At 42.4% G+C, this 21,181-nt stretch overlaps 1 protein-coding gene across 5 annotated transcripts in view; it reads left to right on the plus strand.

The window, feature by feature from the left end:
- Window positions 1–4,815: 4,815 nt before the first annotated feature.
- The window catches only part of foxp4 (forkhead box P4), a 71,572-nt gene continuing 55,206 nt past the window's right edge, over window positions 4,816–21,181 (plus strand). For 3 of the 5 annotated variants that reach the window (XM_037250788.1, XM_037250789.1, XM_037250790.1), the window contains exon 1: window positions 4,818–5,356. The gene's annotated coding sequence lies outside the window, so the exon portion shown is untranslated. Of the gene's footprint in view, window positions 5,357–21,181 lie in introns of all 5 variants that reach the window. The other 2 variants (XM_037250791.1, XM_037250787.1) reach the window with 2 other exon arrangements.

Raw genomic sequence — 21,181 nt, forward strand, 5'->3', positions numbered from 1 at the left:
GACAATGACAAAGAGTTTCACAACCATTTTAAGTAGTAACTCAGTAAACTGCAGTAACATTAGTCATTTTGCACCGAGGATAAAGAATACATGCATCTGAGTATTGTGTTGTCTGTCTACACGTGTTGCTGCACCGTTGGTATTCAAATATCTTGAACTGCCACAAAGTCGCTATTTATAAACCAATCTATGGCATTTCCAATTATTTGTTAGCATCGAGCTAACTGACTTAGGTCATGTGATTTTTAAGTGTACAATGTGTAAGTCTCTTTTTTTAGGGCACCAGTGTATCATTTGTTCATCGAAGATGTATGCGATTGTTAAAATTCAAAAGGTTAACACATTTCAAGATATTTTTAGACTTCAAGTGGTGTTGCAACTAATCATCCTTACACCTTTATGAATTATCTTAAACATTGCAGTGCTGTAATAACTCATTTTTTTTAAAACAATGTATTTTCTGTATTCTGTTTAATTCTTGTTAATTCAAACAATCCTTCCTGCTATCCATCAACTCATCGCGAGTCTTGAGCTGGTTATTGTATCTGGGCTGTTATACATGTCGGCTTAAGATTGTTGGCCACACTAATGTGACACAGCTCTCAGGGTTACATCTCTTTCTGTTGGATTAAAAAAAAAAAAACATCCGTCTGTTCACAATTCATCTTGTGAAACACACACACATTCCCAAAAAGGTTAGTGAAGCCAGCCAGCCTCATCCTTATTCTCCCAATACTTGGCGGCCTCACACACGCCTTGAACCGGCATACAATGAAAAGGTAAAATCGTAGCGGTGTTTCTGTGTGTGTGAAGCTTTCGGAGACAAAGACCCCTGCTGTAGGGAGTCCTGTGGGAAAGACGTGCGGCCGGAAGATGTGAGCGCATTGGCGAGTGATAATGTCAGCTTGAGAGATACGGCGTGTCATTTTACACAAGCACGCATCAAAAGTGACAGTGTGTGTGGTGGGGGGGGGGGGGCGACAGGAGCAGACAGCATGTCACTTGTTTGCTTTGATACAAGATCGCACAGGGGAGCGGACTACTGAGTTGCGCATCTTTGCAGGTTGCTACATTTCACCATACAAGCAACATCTAAAGTTTTGTTGGAAGGCACACGAAAACCGAGGTCACGCTGTGAGGCAGCCACCTGAGCAGCCGTGAAGGATTTTTTGGGATTTGAATGGCGGCCGATCCAGGTGTAGTCCGGCATGTCACTCAAGCGGTAACATTTTGTTTCAAGTTGTAAGATGAGGTACCACCGTACAGTAATTACTTTCTATACACAATTTTTCTAAAGTAGCACCCCCCCTTCCAAAAACAAAAAAAATAAAAACAGGCCAGGCTCAAGCATTCATCCTGTGTACTCATCTGGCCCCTCCATCACTTGTAAATGTTTTCCATCACATTTAACCCAGATCAGTTTCAAGCCAAGCATCAAAGAGAAACTTTCATGGTGTATGTGAGCTTAACGGCATATGAAAACATGCACATATGGTTAAGGCATCGGGAACTGCACCAATCAAAAGCAAATCTGGTTGTTAATAAACAAATTCAAACATTGACTTTTTGAGAGAGTTGAATGAAAAAAAGCAATGGTTTATATGTGTGACAATCAAAGTGTGTGTCAAATTTCTGTCTCTCGCCTCTGCAAGTCGTCACGCACAGCTTCAACTGTTGTGTTTGGGTGGGTGTGAGTGTGTGCCTGTCACGGATACACACACACACGCACGCACGCACACACACTCCTGCCTAGACTTTTTGGTCACAAGTGCCAAAAAATGAAGTGAGTCCTTGAGGTATTGAATGAGCCCCTCCCTCACTTTTCTTTGGCTCTCCTTGCCTGTCTGCATGCACATCTTGTCAGCACATCTATGACTTCCCTGGACCAGGACTCCCAATTATTCCGTCCTGTGGCCACTCACGTATTTGTGTGTTTAGTTGTTGACAGAATAATTGAAAGCTGTGATGAGCTTTCTTGTCCTGTTTTGTTCACACTTCTTCCAAAGCCACATATGCATCCATGATTACTTTTGATTCGTACTTTCTCCTTTAAATCAACCTTAGCGTGATTTTGCATGTGCAGCTTGAGTTGTCGTTATTTATAAAACATGCACGTACAAATAGTTTGCTCTATTTTTTCAAATTTGTTCGACACTCTGCAGCGTCTTGCTTATTTGTGTTTATCTTAGGCCTCTCCAGCTCTCAAGGCATTGTGGGACTTGTTTGTAAACATCGACAGCGGCAAATTGTGTAGTAGTGCCGCTTTAGTTTATTCCCAGAAGGCTGCTAAAGCTCACTGTTTGCTAATACCACACAAGCTGCCCGGCCCCTCCCTCCAACGACGCTTCTCAAACGCTTTTACTCTCATACGCAAACAAACAACACAACAAGGGGAACTGATTCAACAAGCGAACAGAAGCAGGGTGGAATTTGTCTTCGGAACACGTACTGGAGGGATCAGCGGCTCGGTGACACTTTGGGTGAACACTGCCATATTTTTCTTTCATTAAGTCTGGGGAGAAGAAAAAAAAACTTGTAGTGGAGCCAAGCCAACTCATAAAACCACTTGTGTTTTAATTTAATTACCTGTCCACTTTGATAATTGTTCACCCTGATTAACATGGGGCAGAAAGGTAGCGGAATTCAAACAGGAAGATGAGAACGAGATTTATCAAGCTCTTCTCATCCAGTTACGCAGCCTGTTCTTGCCGAGGCGTCGTCACTTTACATCAACACATTTGAAGAGATTTATCATTGCACTGCAAAGTGTGCAAACCATTCAGTTTTGCAAAATTTCCACTGTGATTGAATAATTCTGATGGGCATGCCTAACACACTTTATACTAATATTGACCCATTAGCGACGTAGGTTGTTTCACAGATATAAACATAATCAAATTCAAATTTACAGTGACAGCAGCAAATGAGTAAAGGATCCGGTTGGACACACTCCCACGAACAACCCCACACACATGACAGTATACATATTTTTAGCATTATTGATTATACTAATGAATGAGTTGCTGCCATCATTTTCCAATGGGAAAAGCTTCGAGAGAATAGGTTGGAGACTAAATCCCCCATTGATAGCCCACGCCAAGTTATTCCAAGATTCTCCTTTGAGTTATAACACACTTTTTTTCTTTTTTTTTTTTTACTTCCTCCTCTAGCTTTTTTTTTTACCCGTCTTTTGCCGCGACAGGCATGATGTAATACCCAAATTTCTTCAGAGACAGTAATCTCAACACTGATTATGCTGTCAATTAGTAAATGAATGAGGCAGTGCGGTGAGGAAGAAAAAAGGTGGTAATAACTCTGCAAAAGGGGTTGTCAGGCTTCCAAAATACATCAAGGGCATCGTGAGCTATGCAGACAGTAAAAATTGTCCAATCACAATGTAGCTATTTGCAAGGAAAGCATATAAGAGCAGTGAACCCACTTAACCAGACTTTTTCCCCCCCCCCGTATTTGTGGAAGACTATTATTTAAAGACTGACATCAGTCCTTTACACCTAAATCAATATGCAGCGAGAGAGAATTTAAAGTTACGTTTTAGCTTCCTCTAATGCGTGCTCTCAAAATGCTGGCTGACACCGCGTTGAGGCAATTATGTAGCAAATAGTGCCGGTGTGTCAGTGCAGAAAAGTAAGAAAAAAATTGTTCATTCAAGTGAAATGTTCAAATCTTTTTATTTTTTTTGTAGGGGTTGTTTTTCTGCGCTTCAGCACAGGCAAACCATCTGTTCTGTGACGACATAATGGCAAGACTCAGCCGGGATGCGAGGATGTCAAAAGGTCAGTCACTTCCCCTCATGCACACAGCAAGAAAAAGAACGTCATGCCAATGTTACTTTTAATCAATTTTCTTATTTAGAAGTACAAGAGAATCACAAAAGTTATTGTGCGCTTAAATTTTTGTAAATTATTTCTAGATCTCAGTTTTCAATCCCAAGACCTCTTCATTAAAACATATTTTAGGTATTTGGACATTTTATGTTTTCTGCTCAATTGAACCCCTCAAAATTCCCCATTGCCTCCCGAAAGAAACACACAAGTGTGTACTCGAGTGTGAACATTTGATTAAACATAATTTAAAAAGGCTTAGTGACAAGAGAATAACAAGTCTCAAAGACATCACATAACTGACTGATGACCATTTTTGTTTTGAAACATCACATTCTGACAGATCAAATCTCTTATCCTAATGGAGCACTTGGCCAAATGCCATTTGTCCCTTAAAGGGACAGTGTGTATCGTTTTCTGCCATCTTGTGGTGAACTGATAGAATGCAATGACCTAACAACTTGAAATTAAATTCCAGCAATATCTATATAGCGCCACTAGGTTACATAAATGCTGCAGCTGAGATTCAAACCTGCAACCTCAAAACTCTAAGACAGACATGCTAACCTAACCAAAAGTGATAGGCTACCTCGCAGGCAACTTTTTGAATCTTGACTCCATTGTTCATTTTTATTACTTTAGTTGTGATTTTGTGTGCTTTGCGCACCATTGTTTAAGCAGAGACGCTTTTGACCTTTAACAAACTCTTTACTAAACACTTTGATGAAAACGAGCCGGTGAATAGACCATCTGTCGTTTTTGTTTTTGCATTAGCGATGAAGAATGCAATTGTTAAGTTGGAGAAGACGCACGTATTCCCAAAGAGAAATACAGTCGTGCCGAATGAGCGGGAGAGAATCGTTTCCTTTTCTAGGGGAGTTTTGAAAAGGCGCACCTGCTTTAGAGGCATTACGGTAGCGCACAAACTGTCCCCGTTGCAGTACGCACATACACACACGCGCGCGCACGCACGCACGCTGCCCTGGTGATTCGAGGCTGATTTCCAGCGAGGGAGCGTCAGAGTGGATGGCAAAAAAAGAGCGGAGCGGCGGCGGACGAAGTTTGTGGCGCTGAAAAAAAAAGAAGCAATAGACAAAACGAGTGAGACTTTTTTTATTTTATTTTTTGGACGAGATAGGGAGAGAGGGGAGCCAAGCAGAAGTTGCGCACGGTGGCACACTTTGAGCGGCGCATTTGTTGTGACTTGACTCCAGAAGCGCACAAAAGAAGCCAACAACAAGAAGAGGACTAATTCGCGAGCACGCTTTTGTAGTCTTCGCTTCTCTTCTTCTCGTTTTTATTTTATCCTCAATCGTTATTTTTTTGTTTTTTTTAAGAAGTTTCCCATTTTGCCCCTGTGTGCATATCGCTCCCCTCCACCGGCGTGTGTGGCCTCTTTTTGTCGCCGAGAGAGCGAGGGGACGCGCGGGGGGCCGAGAGGAGCCGGAGCCGGGCTGTCCACATGCTCCAACCGCTGGCGTGAAAGTTGACTTCTTCCCAACACAAGAGAACAGGTTCATGCACAGCACACGCACGCGCACTCACCCTATCTAATGCACTGGCTTGTCCACGCTGCGAGAACGCACCACTTTGGTCAACTTTTCTCCTCGTTGGTCAACTTTTAACTAAGTCGAACAAGCCAGGTGGAAAGGTGTCTCTTATTGGCTTCAAAGTGACCACTTTTACTCACTATCGCACGTGTCTCCAAACTTTTTTTTTTAAAATACACTCTAAAATGGAACTTTTCATTTTGTACTGCAATGGAAAATCCAAAAGGTCCCCAAACAGCTTCTCGAGCATAAAGACTTTTTACAAATATATATTTTTCTATTTTTCATGTGTCTAAAAGTTATTTCTTCATAAGAATTAGGATGAACTCAAATCATCAACTCTCAGCGCTCAAGTAAGTCCAGCTTTTATTTACACGCAAATTGTAACGTCGCTTCTAATGAATCCCCACACGTCTTTTAACCATAAACGCCGACGTGAAGTTATGTGGTGATAATTTTACTACACAAGATCTTTAAAGTCCTCCCTTTTTTCCCTCAATACGTGTTATTTTTATTTAGTTATATCTTTGCATCATAACGTATTTTTAAAAGCGACCCTCACTGATGATAATAAACTCATTGTGTTAAAAAGAAAGAGAGAAGAAGAAAAAAGCTCTCTCTAGCCAGAAGGTCAGAGAACAATGCTTTCTTTTCAAACCCGTTTTGACTTTTTGGAAATTTTAACCGTCGTGTGTGAGCTATCTGAGTTTCTTCTAAGTGATGATTTTGCTCTTTTTTTTTTTTTGCGCCGTCCAACATTTAAAACAAAATGCCTCAACACGGAGTAAAGTTGCGTCTGCACCGTTAATAGTCGAGCTGCGTTCTATTATATTGGAATGTTTTCTTGCATGCAAATAGAACAATTAAAATGCAGTCAATTATTTCAGAAAATTAGGGAGTATTTTTGATTGTAGTAAAATAAAAAAGATGACTTATAAGGCTGCATACATTTGAACTGCATTTAACAACTTAGTTGCATTATGACATCCTGTTCCATGTAAAAACTTAAATTGAGTTATTATGCATGACATCAAATGGACAAAAAAGAGGGAAACATGAAACAACAATTAATTACAGTCGTTTGTTGTGTGACAACGTGATGGCCAACCTGACACCAACATCGTTGCCACTTGATTGATGGGCTTCCAGACATTTGTCAAAATTGATTTTATTTACCGTGTCATCCATCTCTCATTTTTTATCCCCTACTGTTTTGTTTCCATTTCATCTTCCGCGCTGGCTTTTTTTTTTTCTTCTCTCTTCCAAGACAGATTCTTAATTGCTCTTTGACAAAAGATGTAAAAGCTCTCAATCACGCTTTATGACCTTGTCACATTTGTGGTGTCGGACAGGCACTTTGTGGCGACTGCCTAGCATCAAATTGGAATTACATGTAGGTTGAAAAAAGGGGGAAAATGCACACGTTTGCTGTCAAATGCACTTAGGCCTTCTTTACAAGTTGGACAAGTGAGATAAAAATTGTTAACTAAATTGCCATAGATTTGTGTTAATTACCTGCAGAATGTGTCGAAATTCAGCCATCTCGAAAGAAATGTCAGGAATATTTTAGATTTTTTGAATCTACAAGGTGGATTCTGAAAGCTGACCATCAGTCACATTTCCGTACAAAACAGACATTAATTAGCATTTTTGATTTCCCATTTATTTTTTTGTGGAGGTGATCGAGTCAAACGCCATGTATCAAACTTTAAAGATGAAGCTTTTCAGATCTTTCTGTTTAATCACATTATTGACATCTTTCGAAGGCAGGTACCGGCAATTTTTGAGGAGAAAAAAAAACTTTGAGGCTTACATTCTCTTGCCCATGTCCACTATTGTCTTTTTTTCTTCTTCACATTTGCCCTCACACTTTTGCCTCTTTTCCCTTTCTCGTGTCATCTATTCCGACAGCTGTGCCTTTTCTGCGTCATGTTTGTCGTGCGCTGCCGGGCTGTACCTCTATCAGCCCGAGTGTGTGTATGTGTGTGTCTGTCTGACATTCAGGCATTGTGTGTGTGTGTGACTTTGTGAGAGCTGTGAAAAAAAATTGCAATGAATCTCATGTGCGTCAAAAAAAAAGCTTTAGCCAGATTAAAAGCCAGGCTGGCATGATTGTTTTAGTCCATAAACTCACTCAGAGGGTCCTCTCACCTCCATCAGAAGGGCTGCTGATAAATGTGTAAATGAGGTGTGTGTACAAAAGTGCTTTTTTTTTTTAATTCACCTGTGCTGCTCTAGTGAAAATGGACACGATTTGAAGATTTAAATGTCCCGTGCGCCGGCTGTGTCCGTAATACGCTGCCCACAAGTCTGAGTGGGCTTTTGGATGCAAAGTGATGTTGAAGAGTGCCCATATGTGACTTTGCAATGGTAAACATGGAAGCGTTGAGCAGCCGTAGACACTGGCAGCTTTTCTTTCTCCGGTGCCACAAAAAACTGAAATGGTAAAATTATCATTGAGGTTGGAGAGCACTAAAAATTGTTACCGTGCAGGCAGTTAAAACAAAAAAAAAAAACATTTTAAGTGTTGTCAGAACAACATTCTATTTCCATCATTGTGATTCCATCTGATCTTTTTTTCCCCTCAGCTATAAAATCATTCCAATTATTAAAACAATACAATTGACAAATTTGTTGAAGTGCAGCAAGAGAATGTTCTCGTGATTGACGGCATGGTGAAACTGCCGCTACATTGCTTTTGACTGAGTCCTGATTATACATGTGGTTCAAATTGAGCTAGTTATTTAGGAGAAGTACGGGGCTCAATGCTCGTGTGTGTGTGTGTTTGTGTGAGCGTGCGCTTTTAATAAATCCCTGCACATTTTTCAAAGATGAGATGTGTTTTCCTGACGGGTCAGGAGGCAAGCGTTGTACTGTAAAGTTGCAGGAGAGTAAGGTGAGGAAGAACAAGGTGGGGTGGGGGGGGGGGCACCCTGAGACACATCTTAAATAGATGCGAGCGAGGTGTGTGTTCGCTTTTGTCTTTTAAGAGAGCTGTCATTGCTTCAAACCTGTGTTTTGAGGATTATTCCTTTCAAATCTTTGATTAGAGTTAATTCAACAGATTGCTTTTCAATTGTCTTGACATGAGACATAATCCTAATTTGATCTGGGCCAGGCTTTTTTTTTTTTTTTTTTACCAGCCCATTAACAGCTGATGGATGTGGGAAGGAGTGACCCAATAGTTCAAAGCGGAAGAGACAGTTTCCTATGAGCGGGTGGCGGTGAGGCGGGGGGTGAAAAGGGAAGTGAGGGACGGAGAGGAAGATAGAACATACGAGTGAAAAGGCTGGTAGGAGCGTCCAAGAGTTCTTGAGGCGTGGGTCATTACAGCTGAGGAAGCATTAGATCAGCCTCTCCAGGGTGCGTTTGGCACCTGAGGCCATGGTTGGAGCAAAGAGCTGGAACTGAAGGGGTGGGGCACGCTGGAGTGTGTGCGTGTACGCGTGTGTGTGTGTATGTGTGTGTGTGTTTGGTGGTCGTGGTGTTGCTGTCAGTGTGAAGTCTGGAGGAATGAGAGCGAATCGGAAAGTAAAGAGGCGGCGGTAGGGGCTTTTCAAGTTTCGCCGACAGTGAAAAAGTCGCAAAGGAGCATGAGGTCAGAAGCACGCTTGGAGCTCCTCCTCTTGTAAACCAACGGGATTGGTCGATATCCATTCAAAACTAATGAAAGACTTTGAAGAGTAAAATGTACAGAAAATGATTTCTTTGAGTGGAGAGTGACATCGTTTGATTGACTGTCACTGTCCAAACCAAAATACTTTTTAGATTTTTTTAAAAAGCTCACAGGCAGAGCAGAATGAGCTGTTCGAACCAATAAGACACCTGAGAATCCATCGTAGATAATCAGAACTCCTGAATAAAGTTCGGCGCATGAAATGGTGAACAAGTTTCACCTTGTAACTCTTCGCTGACCGAAAAGGCCATCGGAAGAAAAAACGATAAGCTGACAACGAGAAACTAACAGGCACTCCCGTTTACGGTTTGTGTTTCAAACATCGCATCCTGATGAACAATCACTCATTGGTCGTCGAATCTGCCGCTAACTCCGCATCGCCGCTGACAGCTTTATTTGTGTTATGGATTTTCCTTCACTCTGTCCCGACTCCCTTTCCTCGCCTTCCTCTCCCCGTAGTCGTCTCCCCCTCGCCTCCGACCTTCTGACCTTTTTGTAAGCGTTTCATCAGAGAAGCCGTTGATGTTTTTCGAAAGCGCCGCGACAGACTGACAGGGGCGGCCGTCAAACCGAGCAGAGGAGCGAGGGAGCAGATCAGTGGAAAGCTTCACCGGCAACAACAATGTGACTCAACTTTTGCGCGCCGCCGCCGCCGCTTTAATGCGTAGCGAAGAGGATGGTAGCGAACGCTCGGTGACAGCTGCCAAGCGTTTCGAAAATGGTTTGAATGGAGAGACGAGCACTTTCACGCTCATCTTCAGATTTAGTCTAATTAGTCTAATTGACACCTTTAAAGACACAATTATTTTTCTCCTTGCTCATTTATTTGACTGCGAGTCTGATTTACTGCATTGGTAGTTGCTCGGCATGGCACCGTTCCCCGTCATGGTGGACCGGTGAGGTAATAACCATTTCAATGCATCTTATTATGTCTTCTAATCCGTCAAGTATCGGGATGTTGGCGAACGCTGGTGAAAACGTCGCAGGGTAGCTCTTTTATGGTATAAGTATTTGTGGTATTAGTTCCGGGGAGGGAGGGGGGGGGTGCGAGGCACGGGATGCCGACTTAAGCTATTAGCATGTGAGGCGCCGTGCGGGATGATCCATCCCTTGACAGGACGAGCTGTTAGCCAGTGTCGGACTAAATCACAATAGGCGGCCCGGCTTGACGGATTGACGGAGCTTTTGACACCCGTGTGGACCGCCCTTTTCCTTCCTTCTCTGCTGCTTGTAACCTCACATGGGAGATTAGGAGAGGCCAGTGCTTGGGAACTTGGAGGCTTTCTAAATAGTTTGCTTATCTCCTCTAGGGGGAAAAAAACAAAACAATGAAAGACTTTTCTTTTTTTTTTTTTTTTTTTTTCTTTTTTCTTTTACTCCTGCTTTGTGCGTGGTTTTGCTCCTCAAGGTAAAGACACTGGGAAGGATTTACTCGGTAGGGGGCTGCTTGAGCCACTATCAGGAGCCGAGGGGATGCTGTAGATACACTTATTGTGTGCGTGTGTGTGCGCGCGTGTGCGTGTGCGAGCACATTCAATTAACTGTCAATCACAGCGTGACCCCCCCCCCCCCCCTACACCCCGGACTGAATTCCTCTGGTTTTAGGTTCTGTTTTTCGAGCGGCTGTGACGGAGAAAAAAAAGCAAACAGGTCATCAGTTTTCTAAACTTGTATGTATTCTTTAGGGCACTTCATCACTGTGAGGAGATAGTCTTGTTATTTTTAAAGATGATTTCATCAGAGCTGCAGATGAGGTTTGAAGGCTTCATTGAAAGAGAGAGGATTGAGATCTTTGGCTGATTTTTTTTTTCTCCACTTTGGTGTGCTTGTGCTTACACATGCGCGACCGTGTGCGATGGGCATTGTTGCCCGAGAGACATCTGCCACTAGATTATTCCCAGCTGTTATCTAAATAATTGTGTAATCCCCTCCTCCACCTTCCTTGCCCCCTTGTGTCCTCTTCGTCCACTTGATTGTGAATGGTTGAATGTTGACAGGCAACTGGCCTCTCTTCATTGCAACTGCTAGGAATATATCTTAAAAAAATATAAAAATAAATCCAACACGAGTGGAATACAGGAAGAAGAAATCATCTCTTGATTGTATCTCATTACATTGTGCAGGTGTTGCTGTTGTCACCGGTCATTTTCTGACATTTGGGTTGAAACACACTTGCACACCTGCCTGTGTCTTCACTCCGCCCCCTCCTACACTCACCCCTTGGCTCTCGGGGAAATAAAAGTATCCTAATCCCGGCAGATCAAGATTGCTGTCCGGCGCAGTTTTGCAAGCCTGTGAATTAGAGACAGCTCTCATGTTCCTAAGGAGGGAAGGCCATGTGTATTTGTGTGTGTTTGGGTTGGTAGGCTTTGAAGACTTGCGGGATTGAAAGGGGATGTGATAGGAGGGCTCTGGAAGGAAGGGAAAAAGAAAAAGGCAATTAAAAAATAGGCGTAAATAAAATTGCACATGGTTCATTCCCCCCCTTTTTTTTTTTTATTTCAACAATTCGTAGATATTTATATTTTTGTATTTATAACACAGCTCTTTAATAGCCAATTGTTTCCCGCTGATCTTATTGCTGGCCAAGCTCCGGTAGGCCACCTTCACGTTGAACATCCATCGCTCCCCTTTCCTCCTTTTCTCTCTCGGACTGGCTGTCAAGCCTGTTGTCTCTAATTATGGCGGCTCTGCGTTCCCTCCCAGCCTCTTCATTACATCCCGGCTGTCATCACAGTTTACTTCCAACATTTGCTAGCTCTCCTCACGCTTGTTCAATAGCAATCATTTAATTCTCTCGCAGTGATTTGACAGGAATGTGCCGCAAGGTCAATCAATCATACCCTTCAACAAATTCAACACAATGCAGCTGAACCATTCAAAAATGGAGACATTTCATACACATTCCTGTCCCGTTTGTTAACAAAATATTTTCATGCGCCGCCGCCACCACGGGTAAACACACATTTCTCATTTAGCTGCGGCGTAAACTCCTGTGTATGCTTTCATCGTATAAAAATTGCACAAATTGTGTTTGCTGGTCTGAATACACTGCGGGCTGAATGAACATTTCGTCACTACACCTGCTTGTCCCTGAAATAAATTAAACGGTGCGCTGACTATAGAGAACAAAATCCGTTTTACTCCTCCTATTAAGTTTGTCGTCACTAAGTAAAAGTGGAAAGCTGCCTTGAAATGCGCCCATTGGTTGGCGAAGGTCGGAGCTGCCGCGTACAATCTGTAGTCTGCCGCAATTTTGCGTTGTCTAAAAGGTCATTTAGGAACATTTTATCGGGGATGGAGAGTCGTTAAGAGCATCTCGCAACTGACCCCCCCCCATCCTTCTCTTTCTCATTCACTCTATTGCTGCATTTTGTGGTGTGAATTTGCGGATTTTCTTTGACCAATCAAATCACCTGGGCTACACTGAGTGCTCTTTGACCTCCAATGAAAAGGTCAAGATGGTTCCGTTGAGGTGTCATTCACTTCCTAAAGCGGAGAATGGTGAGAGGGCGAGGAGTGCCCCGAAATTTAAATGTCTAATCTCCTGACCACCCCCCCCCTCACACACACACCCTCCCACAGGGTTAATTGAAGGGGAAATTGATAGTTGTGTGCAGTAATTGTGGCTTTAAGAATTGTGCCGTCTCCCAGGGAGAAAGATGAGGACAGCTGGAGTGAAGAGAAAAAAAAACGAGGGGGGGGGCGAAATCGGGACAGATGGAGCTACCGACAGCTCCACCCTGGAGCTTTAATGGGGGCCGACTAGCTGATGAGGGGGAGCGCCTTGATTGGTTAATCTGGAAATCTGGCCACATTCTAATATTCATTCCATTGATGATCCAATCACAGAAATATTCCATATTCCTCTCTTTCCGACTGATTCTTCCCTCTTATTCTCCTTCTCGTCATGCGCCCCCCCCCCTCCTTCTCCTCCCATCTTTCCTCGTCTCCCTGAGGAGGCCGGGATGGACAGATGAGCCGAGTGCACGGTATCTGTTCGGTTCTGCTCTGCTGATCGCTGAAGTAGAGAGAGAACTTATCTTCGTCTGATGGCACTGAATGGACTTGCCCCCTCCCCCCACGATAGGGGCTTTCCTTTGCCAGGGGCTGGCTGAGATTTTATAATTAGTATTCCTCCAGAAATAGAAAACTAGTTTTCTTAGGTGAAGTCGCCCTCTGATGAGTAAATCTAGCGGAAATGAAATCTATGTCAAGGAAGTCTATTTTTGGTGACTTCCCGTGTTTGCCAAATATATCGGCATCTATCGATTTAATCAATCGATCACTGTCTATAATATGTTAAAACGTGATTTTATTGCTGCCATTGGCTCCCATTTCCCCCTCTGCCTCTTCTTCCCTCCACTGCCCCCTTTTCTCCCCTCCCCTCTCCTTTTGCTTTCTCTGTCCGTTAATGAGAATGTGTTAACGAGAAAGAAAGATCTATTGGGTGTAGCACAATTTATCAGTACAGCGGAGGTTCGGAAGAGGGGAGAGAGGAAAAAAAAAAAAAAAGACGTCGGCGGCGGGCCCTTCAAAGAAGTCCTATTCTTGTACTGGTGAATGTTTGATGAGACTGTGAAAAGTTCCCCCTCTAACGTCATGGTGTCTGAACAGAAGAGAACAGAACCGTTCTAATCATGCGGCACTGAAAAGAAAAAGAAGGAAAAAAAAAAGACTTCTTACCCGATTTAATTAACTGATAAGAAATGGCTTCAAATTAATTTTTCAAGGATGTTAGATCGTGATTAAGAAAATACTCTGAAAAGAAACAGATGAATAATCAATTTTTCTAATCAACCTATATCAAATTTTAACTGGTTAATATGATAATTGTAGCAATTAAGGCAAATATTGTTGCATCCAGTTAATATATTCATATCAAATTATCATTTTTATTTTTGTCTGTGCCTCTCAGTTGTACCTTCCTTTGTTTTTTTGTTTTTTTTAATTCTATCCTTACATGATAAAGTGATAAGAAATGAGAAAGATGAAACTTTCCGAGATGTGAATGGGGCCTTTCATGCACCTTAGGAAAGGAACTTGCGCAGAATGACTTTATTTCTCTTGGTTTTACATTACAAGGCTGAGATGGATCTTTAGATTAACGTCGCTAATAGCCGCTAGCTTCACGATGTGTGCGTGCGCGTGCGTGCCCTCGCTCACTCAGAAGCAGGCAAACGTACTCACCACTTCTAATCCGTAAAGTTTAAATCGTCTATTCAGTGAGAGGAAAGGGGATAATCGGATCCAGTTTGAATGAAAGATTGCGCTGTTGTTCACCTGCTAGTGGCCATCAAATGTGACACTGTGTATTGCTTAGGTAGTATAAAGGAGGTGAAGAGGGGCCAGTTAGAACCAGAGAAAGTGCTGGCGGGGGTTTGCGGGACTTTACAAGAGCTGCAAGTTCTTGACTTCAAAGATGTCTAATAGCCAGAGCAAACAGACACACACATGAGGTCCCTCTCTTTCCCTTCTCATGAGATGAGCATCCATCTCATCCTTGCTTCAGTGTGATCTTCGACTCACTGGCAAAGTGTTTGCTGACTTTAATTACATGCTGCTCATATGATACACGCTGATTTCATTTGGCGACACTCACACAAGAAGGTGTTCCTGGCACAAACGACTGGATTGAGCATACATATTCAATTAGCAAAACTCATTACGAAAACTTGGCATTTGTTGTTGTTTTTTCCCCCCCCCCTCCTTACGCCCGCTCCTTGCTGCGCGGAATTAATGGTTTTGATATGCTAATTAGTGGCTAATTTAATTTCAAAAGGCCTCAATTAACAGCAGCGTTGTGGACATGAGGAAGTTAAGCAGCGTAATCTAATTTGCATTAGTAACGAGCGGGGAGTAATTAGTCTCTAATTAGCCACTTCAGACAGCACTTGTGTTTACTTTCCTAATGAAGTGGAGGGCCTTTTTTTTTCCGAGGCAAGCTTGTGAGTAAGCAAGCGTCTTTATGAGGCGTTTGCATGTAGGTGTCTGTGTGTGGCTGGCGGGTGCTACCACACAGGAGCTCACTAAACACGCACATACATGCATAAACAAACACCGTTCATCAAATGAGCGCATGAGGATGAGCTCGCTTACACATGGCGCTATAGAGTGATGCGTGTGTTGTGTTTGGATGATGTTTGAGTGTTATGCAACAGCTAGCGATGTCTACAAATGGGTCAGAGAAAAATGCTGTCATCGGACATCTTGGCCATCATTAGTCAGCCACGCTATTTATTTTATGCAGTATTTTAATGGCCAAATATTCTATATTATATTGAGTTTAAAGATTGTGCTAAACCCATTCCATCGTCATACAGAGCCAAACTCTGCTTTTTTTTTTTTAGAATGACCCTTTTCACCGCTGTCAATATGTCTCGCAAAACATTAACTAATAGGACACGATAAGTTTACTCAATGCAAAATCAACGTCCACAAAGGTTTGTTTAGAAATGGTGCGTGAAGGAATAACTAGTTACATTTCAACCTGTTGACATCCATTTTGGTCATGGCCTGGATACGGGTTTATTTTTTTCTTGCCATTGGAAGGGGGCACACCCTTGAATTATACTGACAGCATCACTCTGGTATTCGTCTTCCATTAAACTCTAACTAACGAACAGATGAACAAACAACCCAAATGCAAAGCCTGGAAGAATTGTTTTCTTTTGTCTTGATAGTTAAACATTAGTAGAGCTTGCTCTCCTTTGTGGCCTTTTAGTTTTATGGCATTGCTAAATCTTCAAAGCTAACAGTGGCCCAAGACCAAATGTTTGTCCATTCAATACATACTCGTATAACCTTCCAAAATGTTTGGATGATCTTGGCAAAGTCGAGAATGTATCTGGTAGCGCAAGAAAAACACTGGACACATTAAACATTTTTCTATCAGCAACGGTTTCAACTTTTCCATTCACAGACGCATCAATAAGAATTTGAAAACAACATATGTCCTGCTGGGCTTTATTTTTTTTTTTGCAAGGGAGCAGCATAGCAGATTTTTAAGAGAAGGGGGGCAGGGTAACCAGCAGCTGCCCTATTAGCCCAAAATCTGTTGTTCGGAGGAGGTGGGAGGAGGCGGAGCAACAAGCACTGAACGTTCACAAAGAGGAAGCACACAGCATTGGGCGTCTTTTGGTGTACTTTTTGGTCACACTTTCCCCCCCCCCCCTAATCCAACGCACAGGATTGGCTCTATTCTTGACAGAAAGGCGTGTCTCTTTTTTTTCCTGGGAATAATAAGAGAGGTCAGAAAGCGAGGCAACTTCCTGCTTCAAAGTGCTGGGTCAGACCGCCGGTTGGCACAAATAGAACACACACTAACACGAGCACACAAAAACGACACAGCCCAAAGACATCAATAAATATGGAGGATGAAGTCGTAATTAATTAAGAGTCTGTTTTAGGACACTGACCTTGTCCAATAAGCAGCAATTTATAGCGGCAAACATCCACACAAATGTGCACCTACCTTTCCATATAAACACTCCAAACACATCCATAAATAGGCAACTGATTTACAAATGAGCTGACCTGTATGTTGGCCCTGCGCTCAGATAGGCCCCCACCCCCGCCGGGATGCATAAATCACAATGGAAATGCATATTCATGAGCATCTGAGGAGGTGGGGGATAAGTGTGTGTGCGTGTCTGTGTGTGTGTGTGTGTGTGTTGCGCACCATTGAGGCTTAGTTAAGTGCCTTTTATTTCATTGAGTTAAAGTTAAGGGCCGTGGACGGGCCTCACTCGGCCGTGTTGCTTTTGAATGGAAAGAAAGAGAAATAAAGAACTCTTAACTTTCACTTTTTAGTAGTATCCAGGGATGGCGGTAATGGAAGCGAGATGACGTTTCATGTCTCTTGTGTTTCTAGCAGAAGTGGTTTTGGTGTTGGACCTTTGCCTGCTGCGTGTGCGTATGATGTGAGCTGCTTTAACCTCCGCTTGTTTTATGGACTTATGCTCGGCTGTGGATGTGGCTGCTGCTAGATTAATTTACACAGCACTCACACTCGCTTGCCAAATCTCCCGCTTCTCTCTGCTGTCTGAAGACAGAGCAGATATTGCCCTGCGAGGTAAATAAATTACTTCCATCGATTGCTGTAGTTGTCAAGTGACTTTATCTCGGGCTGACTTGTCCAGATACGCATCGGCGTGTGACAGCGGTGTCTTTTTTTAAATAATATGCCACTGTGTCTTCTTTTACATGTGTTTGTGCGGGTGGCAGGCGAAAATCAGATCTTCCTGATGGCTATCTCGGCTTATTTAAAGCCTCCGCTAGAGTTGCGTGTGAGTCTGGCTGTAGTTTAATGGAAACATTCCGACGTGTGCATTTTGAAAAGTCGGTGAATTGGGCGCAAAATATCACAGAGGGGTTTTGGGTTCTCACCTTTTATCTCTGCGTTGGTCACTATGACGACGTTGACACGCAGTCAATATTTGGGAATCGAATCGAGATCACCTCAGTGTGTATTTTTATAGACTTAGACGACGTCTATGCGGGAACGTTAGGGGACATTTTACCGCCCAAGCCCAGATGTGGCGGCGAAGTAAGAGGTTAGAAGTTCAGTGTTGAAAAGCAGAGGGTGTGCGTGTGTGTGTGTGTCGGCGAGCCGGGCCGGGCCCACATGCGGTTTTAATAGACGCTATGCTGACATGACTGCAGAGGCCAAGAAGCCACCGTTAAAAAGTTTTGGAAAAAGTGTGAAAGTATGCCTCATCTGTTTAACAGTGGAACAACTGACCAGTGAGGGAGAGGCGCTTGTGCTCATTTAGTCATCACATTTTATTTCATACATGATCATTCTTGTGTTTGAGGTTGTGTGTGTGTGTTTTAGGATTTTTTTTTTTTTAATGGTACCACAGTTTTGAAGCTATTTTAGTAGCTATTAGTCCACTAATCAAAATTCTCTGCACTGTAAAAAAATACAAGTTGTATTTTAGGGAGGCTGAAACAGTCATTTAAGATGGAAAAACTTTAAAATATGGATTATTGACATTTGTGGTGGCCATGTTAGTTAGCACAACAAAAATAAGAAAGTTGTTTGCTCATAACAATTTGGTGAGTTATTTTTACTTGTAGCTTTAAGTTGGGGTACATAAAGTTGCAAATTCTTTGTTGAATTATTGATTTTCACAGCCGCAGAACTTCAAATTTGATCAAAGTGTGTTGCTTTGAACGTTTGAGTTCACCCAACTTTTTTTTTCTACAGTGTGAGGTAATAGCAAGTCATTGTCTTTTTTTCTCTTCCACTAAAGTTATGTGGAAAAAAAACATCATTCATCTCTGAATACTTTATTAATCCCAGATATATTTAGTTTTGCATCAAAATGAGGAAAAAGTTTAAGATGGGTTAACTAAAATAAAGAATAAACAAGACAGCAACTTGATTTTGACAGGAGCTCAGCATTTCATGCTAATTATTCCTTTGGCTATTGTGTTTAATTTTATGAGATTCATCGAGATGAGAGCCGCATTAATTTCACATGATAACAGAGAGCAACAAATCGTGCTTTCTAAAGGAAATGTGTGGAAAAACATAAGGGTGTTGTTCAGCGAAAGCTCGCCGAAATGATTAATTGAATTGCATAAATAAGTGATGAAAAACATCATGAAACATAAACTCAATCTTAAGGGCTTGTTCGGCCTCCTTATTTATTTATTCTGTGCTTAACTTTTATTGCTCTGATAATGAAACTGGCCTAACCGGCATTTTTCACTTTAGATTTGCTTGATGGCCGCAGGGCGCTACGATGCAAATGAGTGGTGCGTAAGCAAGTGGAAAACATAAAAATGTAAAATAATGCTTAAGATGAAACAATAGTTGCATTTGAATGTTGTTCTAATTGGGGCAAATGGCTGACTAAATAAACTGACTTGAGTTGCTGGCTTGGTAGATCTTCTTCATATCTGTGCTCTGGTTAAAAATTAAAATCCCAACCGGCATAAATCAGCGAGGAGAGAAAATTAATATACAGCGAGGAAGATTAATCAGATAGCTGCGCTTTCATTGTCATTTTCTCCTTTGTCCTCAAGTGTGACAAAAACATTATTGAACATCTTTACCTTCGCTTCGTTCAGCCACTCAGGCTCGGCGTGCTGGCTGTGAACCTAACAGTGTTTTAATATTGCCGCTTGTATATTCTAACCCTGACACCACTTGAAATATAAGTCCTTTGCCTATTTGAAATCATGAATGTGAAATTGCATTAAGGCAGAAGTGTGTGGGCATGAAAGCTGGGATGTTAAATGGACATATGAATGCAGGGGTAAATCCGGACCTATTAAGCACTTTTCTTATTATTTCTGAAAGTGGAGCGTGATAATTAGTTTGGTAGAAATCCTATAGCGGGGTGGAGGTAAGGGTCTCAATAGTTGAGCCAAATTAATTTCTTCTGTCACCTTGAGCATACGCTCCTCTTAATAGGTTTAATCTATTTCACGGTGATTAACTTTTATTTTTATTTTACCACTCGACTGTGATACCTTTTTTTTTTTTTTCCTGCGGATTCCACTCTGCGGCTAAATGGTGTCTCGGTGCGGACACCCGATATAGACGCATGGCGTCATTACCGCTCGGCTCCCGACTCGGCGTGATCTGAGGGATGGCAATGGGCCGTTTTCCCAGGGGTCCTTGCAGCTGCGGCCCGGTTGTCATGTGATCCGAGCGTCTGGCCGGATCGCCCTTTTCTTCTCTTTTTCTTTTTTTTTTTTTCCTCAGGAGTCACTCCAAGCCTTTTTAGTGCTAAAAGTTAACAATCATTCCTGATGTTAAATCCATCAGAAACCTTCATGTGCCACGAGGTTGCTTTAATAATCTCCCCTGTGTGTGTGTGCGTGTGTACGAGTAGAGGTTAGGGTGGGCCATGGGAAAGTGGAATACCTGAGGGGATTAGAACGATCCCAAAGACACTTTGTGTGGGACTCCAATCAAAAAGTCAGTCCGCATGAATTAAGATGTGTCTTGTATCAGCTCACATACGATGAAATCTTTAGCATACTTTGGCTATATGGCTGATTGTGTGTTTTTCTGTGTGTGTCCACCGTAAAATATCGTCCGAAAAATGCTTCGTCTCAGTATGTATACTTTATATTGTACTTTGCCGGAATGGCAACTTGGTTTCAACTTACACTGGTAAATTACACCCAGTCACTGAAATTACATCCTATAGACGAAGTGCGTGTGTGTGTGTTTCCCCTCATTGCTGACATCATCTCAAAGAGCTGTACTCCATGTCAGCTTTGATTAGCCTGAATGAAGTCCAACTGTTTTTGTGTTTTCGTCATTTAGGGGAAGAAAAATGGAAATGCAGCTGTTTTCGTGTGTGTGTACGTGTGTGCGTGTCGGAACGGATGGGTGTATGTGCTGGCGGGAATGGCTGAGTTGTGTGCAGCGCTGAGTGCGTAAGAGTGGTTGTCAACCAGAAATATTTAAGGTAAGTAAAGCTTGATGGGACAAAAGTCCCCCCCCCCCCCCCCCCCAAAGAATGGGAGGCTGTAGTTTGCCAATTAGTGCACCACAAATGTGAGTTGTTGTTGGCTTGAGATCCGAACAAATAGTTGCAACACTGCGTGGACGTCGTCTACTGTGGTAGGTTGGAAACAATCACCATCTGGGACCAGTTGCTTTCTTCAATATTCTTCTGGTACCTGCAGTATTTTTCTAAGTTCTGTCTTTTGGTTGACTTTTTCTTTTTTTCTCAGCTTTTTGGAAATGTAAACACTCCTAAAATACATCCAGATGTTACCAGATGTGCCGCGCCACCACAAACACTGGGCAGGGAGCATATACGTGTGTGTGTGTGTGTGTGTGTGTGTGTTTTGTGTGTGTCTATGTGCCTCTTTGCCCAGCCATTCACTTTTATGCCGACAAAATGATTGCCTGATTTTGCCACACATCTTTACTTTTCAAATAGTTTGTGTGCAGGCTGGTTGAATTAAATACGCTTTTAAGTGCAGGAGAGTCAACGTGTGACAAAGACAGCAATTTTGCAAAAATATTGACCCTAATGGCTGCTCAATTATCTGTCTCTGACACACACACACACACACACACACACACACACACACACTTTGGCATATCCTGTACATGCGCGCAAACATTAATGCAGCAA

This window comes from Syngnathus acus, chromosome 5, assembly GCF_901709675.1.
Source record: "Syngnathus acus chromosome 5, fSynAcu1.2, whole genome shotgun sequence".
Taxonomy (NCBI): domain Eukaryota; kingdom Metazoa; phylum Chordata; class Actinopteri; order Syngnathiformes; family Syngnathidae; genus Syngnathus; species Syngnathus acus.